The sequence below is a fragment of the Phyllobates terribilis genome, unplaced genomic scaffold, assembly GCF_046119375.1.
Source record: "Phyllobates terribilis strain yellow unplaced genomic scaffold, ASM4611937v1 Scaffold_40__1_contigs__length_11209783, whole genome shotgun sequence".
Taxonomy (NCBI): domain Eukaryota; kingdom Metazoa; phylum Chordata; class Amphibia; order Anura; family Dendrobatidae; genus Phyllobates; species Phyllobates terribilis.
In genome coordinates, this window is record NW_027362800.1 from 6,963,750 (window position 1) to 6,978,601 (window position 14,852).

Genomic DNA, 14,852 nt, shown 5'->3' on the forward strand with positions numbered 1-14,852 from the left:
AAAGAATGCCACAGACTAATCAACCAAACTTTTTGGGTTGGTTTCTCTTTTATAGTCTGCAGGCATTAAATGAAAGAAGTCAGTGTTCCAGCAGAGGGAGACAACGTTTCAGAAAAGGCATTGTAGCAAACCAAAAAAGAAATTTTAAGCGCAGCAGAGTAACCAGCTCACATACCTGTTAGCTCAGGTGAGTTTAAAAGGCTGCTGTTGATAACAAGGGCATTTGCTAAATAGATGGTGTGTGTGCAACAATATACTGAAAGGTCAATTATATTGTGCAGCTTATCTCACCACCTGTAGTTATTTAGGTGAAAGCTCCAAAATGCTTGCCTAATATGTCTGTTTATCCAAAAGGAAGTATAGAGGGAGAGCTAGATAGATAGCATTGCATTACATTACATTACATGGCAATGCAATGCACAGTTGCTGAAGTTGAACCAAAATGAGCTTGTCATCTGGCTTCTGCAACTTTTAACATGAAAAATCCAATGAGGAGAAGAAAAGCAAAGCCAAAGAGTCCATCCCAAAATCCGACAAACAAGCAAAATGAACAAAAAGCATTGAATTCAATTCTTTCTGATTTTAGAAACTGCATTAAAGAAGGGGTGCACCGGTCCTGGAGATACTGCAATACCAGGTCAATGCGTGGAGTGGACAGAGCAAGCTCTTTTTCCATCTCCCTGTTCTAAAAATCCATTTAATATATGGTCCCCAGATAGGGGACGTATCAGATATTAAACTGATAAGAACAGATACTACACTTGATCTTAGCCAAAAGGCCGAGAAGCGATAACCAGGATTGGTTTCCGACTACGGTGCCACCCAAGGATTCTGAAAAGTCAATTTGTGGATATGGCCACCTGGACTCCCGTTAAGAAGACATGCTGTCAACCTCTAGATCCCTCACATGCCTGCACTTTTCGGCTTGCTGCTGCTGCAATCCACGCGTTTTAGATCTGCATAACTCCACCTCTTTTAGCACAGTACCCTCAACCCCCGGCTGTTCCCACCCGCCTCAACACCGTTGGAAGGGAGGAGAACCAATTAAGGCGGGGGGGGGGGGGGTGGAACGAGCAGCTGTCTACCCTTAGCAGGAGGGTTGCTGATTAATTACCTCTCCTGCTGCTGCTGCTGCTGGCTGTCCAGCAGCAGACTGAAGGTGGCTGCTGCTGTGCACAGGTATATAAAGGCTCAGAGCCTATTATGACACGCGCAGCCAGCGTTCCATTGCCACATTCCGTCTACTGCAGGCGGGATACCTGGATGGCTGAATGTCACTGAGAAACTCACAGAGACCGCCATAAGCAACAGTTTAAAAGAATGCCACAGACTAATCAACCAAACTTTTTGGGTTGGTTTCTCTTTTATAGTCTGCAGGCATTAAATGAAAGAAGTCAGTGTTCCAGCAGAGGGAGACAACGTTTCAGAAAAGGCATTGTAGCAAACCAAAAAAGAAATTTTAAGCGCAGCAGAGTAACCAGCTCACATACCTGTTAGCTCAGGTGAGTTTAAAAGGCTGCTGTTGATAACAAGGGCATTTGCTAAATAGATGGTGTGTGTGCAACAATATACTGAAAGGTCAATTATATTGTGCAGCTTATCTCACCACCTGTAGTTATTTAGGTGAAAGCTCCAAAATGCTTGCCTAATATGTCTGTTTATCCAAAAGGAAGTATAGAGGGAGAGCTAGATAGATAGCATTGCATTACATTACATTACATGGCAATGCAATGCACAGTTGCTGAAGTTGAACCAAAATGAGCTTGTCATCTGGCTTCTGCAACTTTTAACATGAAAAATCCAATGAGGAGAAGAAAAGCAAAGCCAAAGAGTCCATCCCAAAATCCGACAAACAAGCAAAATGAACAAAAAGCATTGAATTCAATTCTTTCTGATTTTAGAAACTGCATTAAAGAAGGGGTGCACCGGTCCTGGAGATACTGCAATACCAGGTCAATGCGTGGAGTGGACAGAGCAAGCTCTTTTTCCATCTCCCTGTTCTAAAAATCCATTTAATATATGGTCCCCAGATAGGGGACGTATCAGATATTAAACTGATAAGAACAGATACTACACTTGATCTTAGCCAAAAGGCCGAGAAGCGATAACCAGAATTGGTTTCCGACTACGGTGCCACCCAAGGATTCTGAAAAGTCCATTTGTGGAGATGGCCAGCTGGACTCCCGTTAAGAAGACATGCTGTCAACCTCTAGATCCCTCACATGCCTGCACTTTTCGGCTTGCTGCTGCTGCAATCCACGCGTTTTAGATCTGCATAACTCCACCTCTTTTAGCACAGTACCCTCAACCCCCGGCTGTTCCCACCCGCCTCAACACCGTTGGAAGGGAGGAGAACCAATTAAGGCGGGGGGGGGGGTGGAACGAGCAGCTGTCTACCCTTAGCAGGAGGGTTGCTGATTAATTACCTCTCCTGCTGCTGCTGCTGCTGGCTGTCCAGCAGCAGACTGAAGGTGGCTGCTGCTGTGCGCAGGTATATAAAGGCTCAGAGCCTATTATGACACGCGCAGCCAGCGTTCCATTGCCACATTCCGTCTACTGCAGGCGGGATACCTGGATGGCTGAATGTCACTGAGAAGCTCACAGAGACCGCCATAAGCAACAGTTTAAAAGAATGCCACAGACTAATCAACCAAACTTTTTGGGTTGGTTTCTCTTTTATAGTCTGCAGGCATTAAATGAAAGAAGTCAGTGTTCCAGCAGAGGGAGACAACGTTTCAGAAAAGTCATTGTAGCAAACCAAAAAAGAAATTTTAAGCGCAGCAGAGTAACCAGCTCACATACCTGTTAGCTCAGGTGAGTTTAAAAGGCTGCTGTTGATAACAAGGGCATTTGCTAAATAGATGGTGTGTGTGCAACAATATACCGAAAGGTCAATTATATTGTGCAGCTTATCTCACCACCTGTAGTTATTTAGGTGAAAGCTCCAAAATGCTTGCCTAATATGTCTGTTTATCCAAAAGGAAGTATAGAGGGAGAGCTAGATAGATAGCATTGCATTAAATTACATTACATGGCAATGCAATGCACAGTTGCTGAAGTTGAACCAAAATGAGCTTGTCATCTGGCTTCTGCAACTTTTAACATGAAAAATCCAATGAGGAGAAGAAAAGCAAAGCCAAAGAGTCCATCCCAAAATCCGACAAACAAGCAAAATGAACAAAAAGCATTGAATTCAATTCTTTCTGATTTTAGAAACTGCATTAAAGAAGGGGTGCACCGGTCCTGGAGATACTGCAATACCAGGTCAATGCGTGGAGTGGACAGAGCAAGCTCTTTTTCCATCTCCCTGTTCTAAAAATCCATTTAATATATGGTCCCCAGATAGGGGACGTATCAGATATTAAACTGATAAGAACAGATACTACACTTGATCTTAGCCAAAAGGCCGAGAAGTGATAACCAGAATTGGTTTCCGACTACGGTGCCACCCAAGGATTCTGAAAAGTCCATTTGTGGAGATGGCCACCTGGACTCCCGTTAAGAAGACATGCTGTCAACCTCTAGATCCCTCACATGCCTGCACTTTTCGGCTTGCTGCTGCTGCAATCCACGCGTTTTAGATCTGTATAACTCCACCTCTTTTAGCACAGTACCCTCAACCCCTGGCTGTTCCCACCCGCCTCAACACCGTTGGAAGGGAGGAGAACCAATTAAGGCGGGGGGGGTGGTGGAACGAGCAGCTGTCTACCCTTAGCAGGAGGGTTGCTGATTAATTACCTCTCCTGCTGCTGCTGCTGCTGGCTGTCCAGCAGCAGACTGAAGGTGGCTGCTGCTGTGCGCAGGTATATAAAGGCTCAGAGCCTATTATGACACGCGCAGCCAGCGTTCCATTGCCACATTCCGTCTACTGCAGGCGGGATACCTGGATGGCTGAATGTCACTGAGAAGCTCACAGAGACCGCCATAAGCAACAGTTTAAAAGAATGCCACAGACTAATCAACCAAACTTTTTGGGTTGGTTTCTCTTTTATAGTCTGCAGGCATTAAATGAAAGAAGTCAGTGTTCCAGCAGAGGGAGACAACGTTTCAGAAAAGGCATTGTAGCAAACCAAAAAAGAAATTTTAAGCGCAGCAGAGTAACCAGCTCACATACCTGTTAGCTCAGGTGAGTTTAAAAGGCTGCTGTTGATAACAAGGGCATTTGCTAAATAGATGGTGTGTGTGCAACAATATACCGAAAGGTCAATTATATTGTGCAGCTTATCTCACCACCTGTAGTTATTTAGGTGAAAGCTCCAAAATGCTTGCCTAATATGTCTGTTTATCCAAAAGGAAGTATAGAGGGAGAGCTAGATAGATAGCATTGCATTACATTACATTACATGGCAATGCAATGCACAGTTGCTGAAGTTGAACCAAAATGAGCTTGTCATCTGGCTTCTGCAACTTTTAACATGAAAAATCCAATGAGGAGAAGAAAAGCAAAGCCAAAGAGTCCATCCCAAAATCCGACAAACAAGCAAAATGAACAAAAAGCATTGAATTCAATTCTTTCTGATTTTAGAAACTGCATTAAAGAAGGGGTGCACCGGTCCTGGAGATACTGCAATACCAGGTCAATGCGTGGAGTGGACAGAGCAAGCTCTTTTTCCATCTCCCTGTTCTAAAAATCCATTTAATATATGGTCCCCAGATAGGGGACGTATCAGATATTAAACTGATAAGAACAGATACTACACTTGATCTTAGCCAAAAGGCCGAGAAGCGATAACCAGAATTGGTTTCCGACTACGGTGCCACCCAAGGATTCTGAAAAGTCCATTTGTGGAGATGGCCACCTGGACTCCCGTTAAGAAGACATGCTGTCAACCTCTAGATCCCTCACATGCCTGCACTTTTCGGCTTGCTGCTGCTGCAATCCACGCGTTTTAGATCTGCATAACTCCACCTCTTTTAGCACAGTACCCTCAACCCCCGGCTGTTCCCACCCGCCTCAACACCGTTGGAAGGGAGGAGAACCAATTAAGGCGGTGGGGGGGTGGAACGAGCAGCTGTCTACCCTTAGCAGGAGGGTTGCTGATTAATTACCTCTCCTGCTGCTGCTGCTGCTGGCTGTCCAGCAGCAGACTGAAGGTGGCTGCTGCTGTGCGCAGGTATATAAAGGCTCAGAGCCTATTATGACACGCGCAGCCAGCGTTCCATTGCCACATTCCGTCTACTGCAGGCGGGATACCTGGATGGCTGAATGTCACTGAGAAGCTCACAGAGACCGCCATAAGCAACAGTTTAAAAGAATGCCACAGACTAATCAACCAAACTTTTTGGGTTGGTTTCTCTTTTATAGTCTGCAGGCATTAAATGAAAGAAGTCAGTGTTCCAGCAGAGGGAGACAACGTTTCAGAAAAGGCATTGTAGCAAACCAAAAAAGAAATTTTAAGCGCAGCAGAGTAACCAGCTCACATACCTGTTAGCTCAGGTGAGTTTAAAAGGCTGCTGTTGATAACAAGGGCATTTGCTAAATAGATGGTGTGTGTGCAACAATATACTGAAAGGTCAATTATATTGTGCAGCTTATCTCACCACCTGTAGTTATTTAGGTGAAAGCTCCAAAATACTTGCCTAATATGTCTGTTTATCCAAAAGGAAGTATAGAGGGAGAGCTAGATAGATAGCATTGCATTACATTACATTACATGGCAATGCAATGCACAGTTGCTGAAGTTGAACCAAAATGAGCTTGTCATCTGGCTTCTGCAACTTTTAACATGAAAAATCCAATGAGGAGAAGAAAAGCAAAGCCAAAGAGTCCATCCCAAAATCCGACAAACAAGCAAAATGAACAAAAAGCATTGAATTCAATTCTTTCTGATTTTAGAAACTGCATTAAAGAAGGGGTGCACCGGTCCTGGAGATACTGCAATACCAGGTCAATGCGTGGAGTGGACAGAGCAAGCTCTTTTTCCATCTCCCTGTTCTAAAAATCCATTTAATATATGGTCCCCAGATAGGGGACGTATCAGATATTAAACTGATAAGAACAGATACTACACTTGATCTTAGCCAAAAGGCCGAGAAGCGATAACCAGAATTGGTTTCCGACTACGGTGCCACCCAAGGATTCTGAAAAGTCCATTTGTGGAGATGGCCACCTGGACTCCCGTTAAGAAGACATGCTGTCAACCTCTAGATCCCTCACATGCCTGCACTTTTCGGCTTGCTGCTGCTGCAATCCACGCGTTTTAGATCTGCATAACTCCACCTCTTTTAGCACAGTACCCTCAACCCCCGGCTGTTCCCACCCGCCTCAACACCGTTGGAAGGGAGGAGAACCAATTAAGGCGGGGGGGGGGGGGTGGAACGAGCAGCTGTCTACCCTTAGCAGGAGGGTTGCTGATTAATTACCTCTCCTGCTGCTGCTGCTGCTGGCTGTCCAGCAGCAGACTGAAGGTGGCTGCTGCTGTGCGCAGGTATATAAAGGCTCAGAGCCTATTATGACACGCGCAGCCAGCGTTCCATTGCCACATTCCGTCTACTGCAGGTGGGATACCTGGATGGCTGAATGTCACTGAGAAGCTCACAGAGACCGCCATAAGCAACAGTTTAAAAGAATGCCACAGACTAATCAACCAAACTTTTTGGGTTGGTTTCTCTTTTATAGTCTGCAGGCATTAAATGAAAGAAGTCAGTGTTCCAGCAGAGGGAGACAACGTTTCAGAAAAGGCATTGTAGCAAACCAAAAAAGAAATTTTAAGCGCAGCAGAGTAACCAGCTCACATACCTGTTAGCTCAGGTGAGTTTAAAAGGCTGCTGTTGATAACAAGGGCATTTGCTAAATAGATGGTGTGTGTGCAACAATATACTGAAAGGTCAATTATATTGTGCAGCTTATCTCACCACCTGTAGTTATTTAGGTGAAAGCTCCAAAATGCTTGCCTAATATGTCTGTTTATCCAAAAGGAAGTATAGAGGGAGAGCTAGATAGATAGCATTGCATTACATTACATTACATGGCAATGCAATGCACAGTTGCTGAAGTTGAACCAAAATGAGCTTGTCATCTGGCTTCTGCAACTTTTAACATGAAAAATCCAATGAGGAGAAGAAAAGCAAAGCCAAAGAGTCCATCCCAAAATCCGACAAACAAGCAAAATGAACAAAAAGCATTGAATTCAATTCTTTCTGATTTTAGAAACTGCATTAAAGAAGGGGTGCACCGGTCCTGGAGATACTGCAATACCAGGTCAATGCGTGGAGTGGACAGAGCAAGCTCTTTTTCCATCTCCCTGTTCTAAAAATCCATTTAATATATGGTCCCCAGATAGGGGACGTATCAGATATTAAACTGATAAGAACAGATACTACACTTGATCTTAGCCAAAAGGCCGAGAAGCGATAACCAGAATTGGTTTCCGACTACGGTGCCACCCAAGGATTCTGAAAAGTCCATTTGTGGAGATGGCCAGCTGGACTCCCGTTAAGAAGACATGCTGTCAACCTCTAGATCCCTCACATGCCTGCACTTTTCGGCTTGCTGCTGCTGCAATCCACGCGTTTTAGATCTGCATAACTCCACCTCTTTTAGCACAGTACCCTCAACCCCCGGCTGTTCCCACCCGCCTCAACACCGTTGGAAGGGAGGAGAACCAATTAAGGCGGGGGGGGGGGGGTGGAACGAGCAGCTGTCTACCCTTAGCAGGAGGGTTGCTGATTAATTACCTCTCCTGCTGCTGCTGCTGCTGGCTGTCCAGCAGCAGACTGAAGGTGGCTGCTGCTGTGCGCAGGTATATAAAGGCTCAGAGCCTATTATGACACGTGCAGCCAGCGTTCCATTGCCACATTCCGTCTACTGCAGGCGGGATACCTGGATGGCTGAATGTCACTGAGAAGCTCACAGAGACCGCCATAAGCAACAGTTTAAAAGAATGCCACAGACTAATCAACCAAACTTTTTGGGTTGGTTTCTCTTTTATAGTCTGCAGGCATTAAATGAAAGAAGTCAGTGTTCCAGCAGAGGGAGACAACGTTTCAGAAAAGGCATTGTAGCAAACCAAAAAAGAAATTTTAAGCGCAGCAGAGTAACCAGCTCACATACCTGTTAGCTCAGGTGAGTTTAAAAGGCTGCTGTTGATAACAAGGGCATTTGCTAAATAGATGGTGTGTGTGCAACAATATACTGAAAGGTCAATTATATTGTGCAGCTTATCTCACCACCTGTAGCTATTTAGGTGAAAGCTCCAAAATGCTTGCCTAATATGTCTGTTTATCCAAAAGGAAGTATAGAGGGAGAGCTAGATAGATAGCATTGCATTACATTACATTACATGGCAATGCAATGCACAGTTGCTGAAGTTGAACCAAAATGAGCTTGTCATCTGGCTTCTGCAACTTTTAACATGAAAAATCCAATGAGGAGAAGAAAAGCAAAGCCAAAGAGTCCATCCCAAAATCCGACAAACAAGCAAAATGAACAAAAAGCATTGAATTCAATTCTTTCTGATTTTAGAAACTGCATTAAAGAAGGGGTGCACCGGTCCTGGAGATACTGCAATACCAGGTCAATGCGTGGAGTGGACAGAGCAAGCTCTTTTTCCATCTCCCTGTTCTAAAAATCCATTTAATATATGGTCCCCAGATAGGGGACGTATCAGATATTAAACTGATAAGAACAGATACTACACTTGATCTTAGCCAAAAGGCCGAGAAGCGATAACCAGAATTGGTTTCCGACTACGGTGCCACCCAAGGATTCTGAAAAGTCCATTTGTGGAGATGGCCACCTGGACTCCCGTTAAGAAGACATGCTGTCAACCTCTAGATCCCTCACATGCCTGCACTTTTCGGCTTGCTGCTGCTGCAATCCACGCGTTTTAGATCTGCATAACTCCACCTCTTTTAGCACAGTACCCTCAACCCCCGGCTGTTCCCACCCGCCTCAACACCGTTGGAAGGGAGGAGAACCAATTAAGGCGGGGGGGGGGTGGAACGAGCAGCTGTCTACCCTTAGCAGGAGGGTTGCTGATTAATTACCTCTCCTGCTGCTGCTGCTGCTGGCTGTCCAGCAGCAGACTGAAGGTGGCTGCTGCTGTGCGCAGGTATATAAAGGCTCAGAGCCTATTATGACACGCGCAGCCAGCGTTCCATTGCCACATTCCGTCTACTGCAGGCGGGATACCTGGATGGCTGAATGTCACTGAGAAGCTCACAGAGACCGCCATAAGCAACAGTTTAAAAGAATGCCACAGACTAATCAACCAAACTTTTTGGGTTGGTTTCTCTTTTATAGTCTGCAGGCATTAAATGAAAGAAGTCAGTGTTCCAGCAGAGGGAGACAACGTTTCAGAAAAGGCATTGTAGCAAACCAAAAAAGAAATTTTAAGCGCAGCAGAGTAACCAGCTCACATACCTGTTAGCTCAGGTGAGTTTAAAAGGCTGCTGTTGATAACAAGGGCATTTGCTAAATAGATGGTGTGTGTGCAACAATATACCGAAAGGTCAATTATATTGTGCAGCTTATCTCACCACCTGTAGTTATTTAGGTGAAAGCTCCAAAATGCTTGCCTAATATGTCTGTTTATCCAAAAGGAAGTATAGAGGGAGAGCTAGATAGATAGCATTGCATTAAATTACATTACATGGCAATGCAATGCACAGTTGCTGAAGTTGAACCAAAATGAGCTTGTCATCTGGCTTCTGCAACTTTTAACATGAAAAATCCAATGAGGAGAAGAAAAGCAAAGCCAAAGAGTCCATCCCAAAATCCGACAAACAAGCAAAATGAACAAAAAGCATTGAATTCAATTCTTTCTGATTTTAGAAACTGCATTAAAGAAGGGGTGCACCGGTCCTGGAGATACTGCAATACCAGGTCAATGCGTGGAGTGGACAGAGCAAGCTCTTTTTCCATCTCCCTGTTCTAAAAATCCATTTAATATATGGTCCCCAGATAGGGGACGTATCAGATATTAAACTGATAAGAACAGATACTACACTTGATCTTAGCCAAAAGGCCGAGAAGTGATAACCAGAATTGGTTTCCGACTACGGTGCCACCCAAGGATTCTGAAAAGTCCATTTGTGGAGATGGCCACCTGGACTCCCGTTAAGAAGACATGCTGTCAACCTCTAGATCCCTCACATGCCTGCACTTTTCGGCTTGCTGCTGCTGCAATCCACGCGTTTTAGATCTGTATAACTCCACCTCTTTTAGCACAGTACCCTCAACCCCCGGCTGTTCCCACCCGCCTCAACACCGTTGGAAGGGAGGAGAACCAATTAAGGCGGGGGGGGGGTGGTGGAACGAGCAGCTGTCTACCCTTAGCAGGAGGGTTGCTGATTAATTACCTCTCCTGCTGCTGCTGCTGCTGGCTGTCCAGCAGCAGACTGAAGGTGGCTGCTGCTGTGCGCAGGTATATAAAGGCTCAGAGCCTATTATGACACGCGCAGCCAGCGTTCCATTGCCACATTCCGTCTACTGCAGGCGGGATACCTGGATGGCTGAATGTCACTGAGAAGCTCACAGAGACCGCCATAAGCAACAGTTTAAAAGAATGCCACAGACTAATCAACCAAACTTTTTGGGTTGGTTTCTCTTTTATAGTCTGCAGGCATTAAATGAAAGAAGTCAGTGTTCCAGCAGAGGGAGACAACGTTTCAGAAAAGGCATTGTAGCAAACCAAAAAAGAAATTTTAAGCGCAGCAGAGTAACCAGCTCACATACCTGTTAGCTCAGGTGAGTTTAAAAGGCTGCTGTTGATAACAAGGGCATTTGCTAAATAGATGGTGTGTGTGCAACAATATACTGAAAGGTCAATTATATTGTGCAGCTTATCTCACCACCTGTAGTTATTTAGGTGAAAGCTCCAAAATGCTTGCCTAATATGTCTGTTTATCCAAAAGGAAGTATAGAGGGAGAGCTAGATAGATAGCATTGCATTACATTACATTACATGGCAATGCAATGCACAGTGGCTGAAGTTGAACCAAAATGAGCTTGTCATCTGGCTTCTGCAACTTTTAACATGAAAAATCCAATGAGGAGAAGAAAAGCAAAGCCAAAGAGTCCATCCCAAAATCCGACAAACAAGCAAAATGAACAAAAAGCATTGAATTCAATTCTTTCTGATTTTAGAAACTGCATTAAAGAAGGGGTGCACCGGTCCTGGAGATACTGCAATACCAGGTCAATGCGTGGAGTGGACAGAGCAAGCTCTTTTTCCATCTCCCTGTTCTAAAAATCCATTTAATATATGGTCCCCAGATAGGGGACGTATCAGATATTAAACTGATAAGAACAGATACTACACTTGATCTTAGCCAAAAGGCCGAGAAGCGATAACCAGAATTGGTTTCCGACTACGGTGCCACCCAAGGATTCTGAAAAGTCCATTTGTGGAGATGGCCACCTGGACTCCCGTTAAGAAGACATGCTGTCAACCTCTAGATCCCTCACATGCCTGCACTTTTCGGCTTGCTGCTGCTGCAATCCACGCGTTTTAGATCTGCATAACTCCACCTCTTTTAGCACAGTACCCTCAACCCCCGGCTGTTCCCACCCGCCTCAACACCGTTGGAAGGGAGGAGAACCAATTAAGGCGGGGGGGGGGTGGAACGAGCAGCTGTCTACCCTTAGCAGGAGGGTTGCTGATTAATTACCTCTCCTGCTGCTGCTGCTGCTGGCTGTCCAGCAGCAGACTGAAGGTGGCTGCTGCTGTGCGCAGGTATATAAAGGCTCAGAGCCTATTATGACACGCGCAGCCAGCGTTCCATTGCCACATTCCGTCTACTGCAGGCGGGATACCTGGATGGCTGAATGTCACTGAGAAGCTCACAGAGACCGCCATAAGCAACAGTTTAAAAGAATGCCACAGACTAATCAACCAAACTTTTTGGGTTGGTTTCTCTTTTATAGTCTGCAGGCATTGAATGAAAGAAGTCAGTGTTCCAGCAGAGGGAGACAACGTTTCAGAAAAGGCATTGTAGCAAACCAAAAAAGAAATTTTAAGCGCAGCAGAGTAACCAGCTCACATACCTGTTAGCTCAGGTGAGTTTAAAAGGCTGCTGTTGATAACAAGGGCATTTGCTAAATAGATGGTGTGTGTGCAACAATATACTGAAAGGTCAATTATATTGTGCAGCTTATCTCACCACCTGTAGTTATTTAGGTGAAAGCTCCAAAATGCTTGCCTAATATGTCTGTTTATCCAAAAGGAAGTATAGAGGGAGAGCTAGATAGATAGCATTGCATTACATTACATTACATGGCAATGCAATGCACAGTTGCTGAAGTTGAACCAAAATGAGCTTGTCATCTGGCTTCTGCAACTTTTAACATGAAAAATCCAATGAGGAGAAGAAAAGCAAAGCCAAAGAGTCCATCCCAAAATCCGACAAACAAGCAAAATGAACAAAAAGCATTGAATTCAATTCTTTCTGATTTTAGAAACTGCATTAAAGAAGGGGTGCACCGGTCCTGGAGATACTGCAATACCAGGTCAATGCGTGGAGTGGACAGAGCAAGCTCTTTTTCCATCTCCCTGTTCTAAAAATCCATTTAATATATGGTCCCCAGATAGGGGACGTATCAGATATTAAACTGATAAGAACAGATACTACACTTGATCTTAGCCAAAAGGCCGAGAAGCGATAACCAGAATTGGTTTCCGACTACGGTGCCACCCAAGGATTCTGAAAAGTCCATTTGTGGAGATGGCCACCTGGACTCCCGTTAAGAAGACATGCTGTCAACCTCTAGATCCCTCACATGCCTGCACTTTTCGGCTTGCTGCTGCTGCAATCCACGCGTTTTAGATCTGCATAACTCCACCTCTTTTAGCACAGTACCCTCAACCCCCGGCTGTTCCCACCCGCCTCAACACCGTTGGAAGGGAGGAGAACCAATTAAGGCGGGGGGGGGGGGGGGTGGAACGAGCAGCTGTCTACCCTTAGCAGGAGGGTTGCTGATTAATTACCTCTCCTGCTGCTGCTGCTGCTGGCTGTCCAGCAGCAGACTGAAGGTGGCTGCTGCTGTGCGCAGGTATATAAAGGCTCAGAGCCTATTATGACACGCGCAGCCAGCGTTCCATTGCCACATTCCGTCTACTGCAGGTGGGATACCTGGATGGCTGAATGTCACTGAGAAGCTCACAGAGACCGCCATAAGCAACAGTTTAAAAGAATGCCACAGACTAATCAACCAAACTTTTTGGGTTGGTTTCTCTTTTATAGTCTGCAGGCATTAAATGAAAGAAGTCAGTGTTCCAGCAGAGGGAGACAACGTTTCAGAAAAGGCATTGTAGCAAACCAAAAAAGAAATTTTAAGCGCAGCAGAGTAACCAGCTCACATACCTGTTAGCTCAGGTGAGTTTAAAAGGCTGCTGTTGATAACAAGGGCATTTGCTAAATAGATGGTGTGTGTGCAACAATATACTGAAAGGTCAATTATATTGTGCAGCTTATCTCACCACCTGTAGTTATTTAGGTGAAAGCTCCAAAATGCTTGCCTAATATGTCTGTTTATCCAAAAGGAAGTATAGAGGGAGAGCTAGATAGATAGCATTGCATTACATTACATTACATGGCAATGCAATGCACAGTTGCTGAAGTTGAACCAAAATGAGCTTGTCATCTGGCTTCTGCAACTTTTAACATGAAAAATCCAATGAGGAGAAGAAAAGCAAAGCCAAAGAGTCCATCCCAAAATCCGACAAACAAGCAAAATGAACAAAAAGCATTGAATTCAATTCTTTCTGATTTTAGAAACTGCATTAAAGAAGGGGTGCACCGGTCCTGGAGATACTGCAATACCAGGTCAATGCGTGGAGTGGACAGAGCAAGCTCTTTTTCCATCTCCCTGTTCTAAAAATCCATTTAATATATGGTCCCCAGATAGGGGACGTATCAGATATTAAACTGATAAGAACAGATACTACACTTGATCTTAGCCAAAAGGCCGAGAAGCGATAACCAGAATTGGTTTCCGACTACGGTGCCACCCAAGGATTCTGAAAAGTCCATTTGTGGAGATGGCCACCTGGACTCCCGTTAAGAAGACATGCTGTCAACCTCTAGATCCCTCACATGCCTGCACTTTTCGGCTTGCTGCTGCTGCAATCCACGCGTTTTAGATCTGCATAACTCCACCTCTTTTAGCACAGTACCCTCAACCCCCGGCTGTTCCCACCCGCCTCAACACCGTTGGAAGGGAGGAGAACCAATTAAGGCGGGGGGGGGGGTGGAACGAGCAGCTGTCTACCCTTAGCAGGAGGGTTGCTGATTAATTACCTCTCCTGCTGCTGCTGCTGCTGGCTGTCCAGCAGCAGACTGAAGGTGGCTGCTGCTGTGCGCAGGTATATAAAGGCTCAGAGCCTATTGTGACACGCGCAGCCAGCGTTCCATTGCCACATTCCGTCTACTGCAGGCGGGATACCTGGATGGCTGAATGTCACTGAGAAGCTCACAGAGACCGCCATAAGCAACAGTTTAAAAGAATGCCACAGACTAATCAACCAAACTTTTTGGGTTGGTTTCTCTTTTATAGTCTGCAGGCATTAAATGAAAGAAGTCAGTGTTCCAGCAGAGGGAGACAACGTTTCAGAAAAGGCATTGTAGCAAACCAAAAAAGAAATTTTAAGCGCAGCAGAGTAACCAGCTCACATACCTGTTAGCTCAGGTGAGTTTAAAAGGCTGCTGTTGATAACAAGGGCATTTGCTAAATAGATGGTGTGTGTGCAACAATATACTGAAAGGTCAATTATATTGTGCAGCTTATCTCACCACCTGTAGTTATTTAGGTGAAAGCTCCAAAATGCTTGCCTAATATGTCTGTTTATCCAAAAGGAAGTATAGAGGGAGAGCTAGATAGATAGCATTGCATTACATTACATTACATGGCA

The 14,852-nt window shown here is 45.0% G+C and overlaps 11 non-coding genes across 11 annotated transcripts; all 11 read right to left on the reverse strand.

Moving 5' to 3' along the window:
* Positions 1-600: 600 nt before the first annotated feature.
* Positions 601-791, reverse strand: LOC141188872 (U2 spliceosomal RNA). The gene has a single exon (XR_012262951.1). It is a non-coding gene; the product is annotated as a U2 spliceosomal RNA (small nuclear RNA).
* Positions 792-1,915: 1,124 nt separating this feature from the next.
* LOC141188873 (U2 spliceosomal RNA) lies at positions 1,916-2,106 on the reverse strand. Its single transcript, XR_012262952.1, has one exon. It is a non-coding gene; the product is annotated as a U2 spliceosomal RNA (small nuclear RNA).
* A 1,121-nt stretch (positions 2,107-3,227) lies between these two features.
* Positions 3,228-3,418, reverse strand: LOC141191349 (U2 spliceosomal RNA). The gene has a single exon (XR_012265346.1). It is a non-coding gene; the product is annotated as a U2 spliceosomal RNA (small nuclear RNA).
* A 1,121-nt stretch (positions 3,419-4,539) lies between these two features.
* Positions 4,540-4,730, reverse strand: LOC141188874 (U2 spliceosomal RNA). Its single transcript, XR_012262953.1, has one exon. It is a non-coding gene; the product is annotated as a U2 spliceosomal RNA (small nuclear RNA).
* Positions 4,731-5,850: 1,120 nt separating this feature from the next.
* LOC141188875 (U2 spliceosomal RNA) lies at positions 5,851-6,041 on the reverse strand. The gene has a single exon (XR_012262954.1). It is a non-coding gene; the product is annotated as a U2 spliceosomal RNA (small nuclear RNA).
* A 1,123-nt stretch (positions 6,042-7,164) lies between these two features.
* LOC141188878 (U2 spliceosomal RNA) lies at positions 7,165-7,355 on the reverse strand. The gene has a single exon (XR_012262956.1). It is a non-coding gene; the product is annotated as a U2 spliceosomal RNA (small nuclear RNA).
* A 1,123-nt stretch (positions 7,356-8,478) lies between these two features.
* Positions 8,479-8,669, reverse strand: LOC141188879 (U2 spliceosomal RNA). The gene has a single exon (XR_012262957.1). It is a non-coding gene; the product is annotated as a U2 spliceosomal RNA (small nuclear RNA).
* Positions 8,670-9,789: 1,120 nt separating this feature from the next.
* Positions 9,790-9,980, reverse strand: LOC141191351 (U2 spliceosomal RNA). Its single transcript, XR_012265348.1, has one exon. It is a non-coding gene; the product is annotated as a U2 spliceosomal RNA (small nuclear RNA).
* Positions 9,981-11,103: 1,123 nt separating this feature from the next.
* On the reverse strand, positions 11,104-11,294 carry LOC141188880 (U2 spliceosomal RNA). The gene has a single exon (XR_012262958.1). It is a non-coding gene; the product is annotated as a U2 spliceosomal RNA (small nuclear RNA).
* Positions 11,295-12,414: 1,120 nt separating this feature from the next.
* Positions 12,415-12,605, reverse strand: LOC141188881 (U2 spliceosomal RNA). The gene has a single exon (XR_012262959.1). It is a non-coding gene; the product is annotated as a U2 spliceosomal RNA (small nuclear RNA).
* A 1,125-nt stretch (positions 12,606-13,730) lies between these two features.
* Positions 13,731-13,921, reverse strand: LOC141188882 (U2 spliceosomal RNA). Its single transcript, XR_012262960.1, has one exon. It is a non-coding gene; the product is annotated as a U2 spliceosomal RNA (small nuclear RNA).
* Positions 13,922-14,852: the final 931 nt, after the last annotated feature.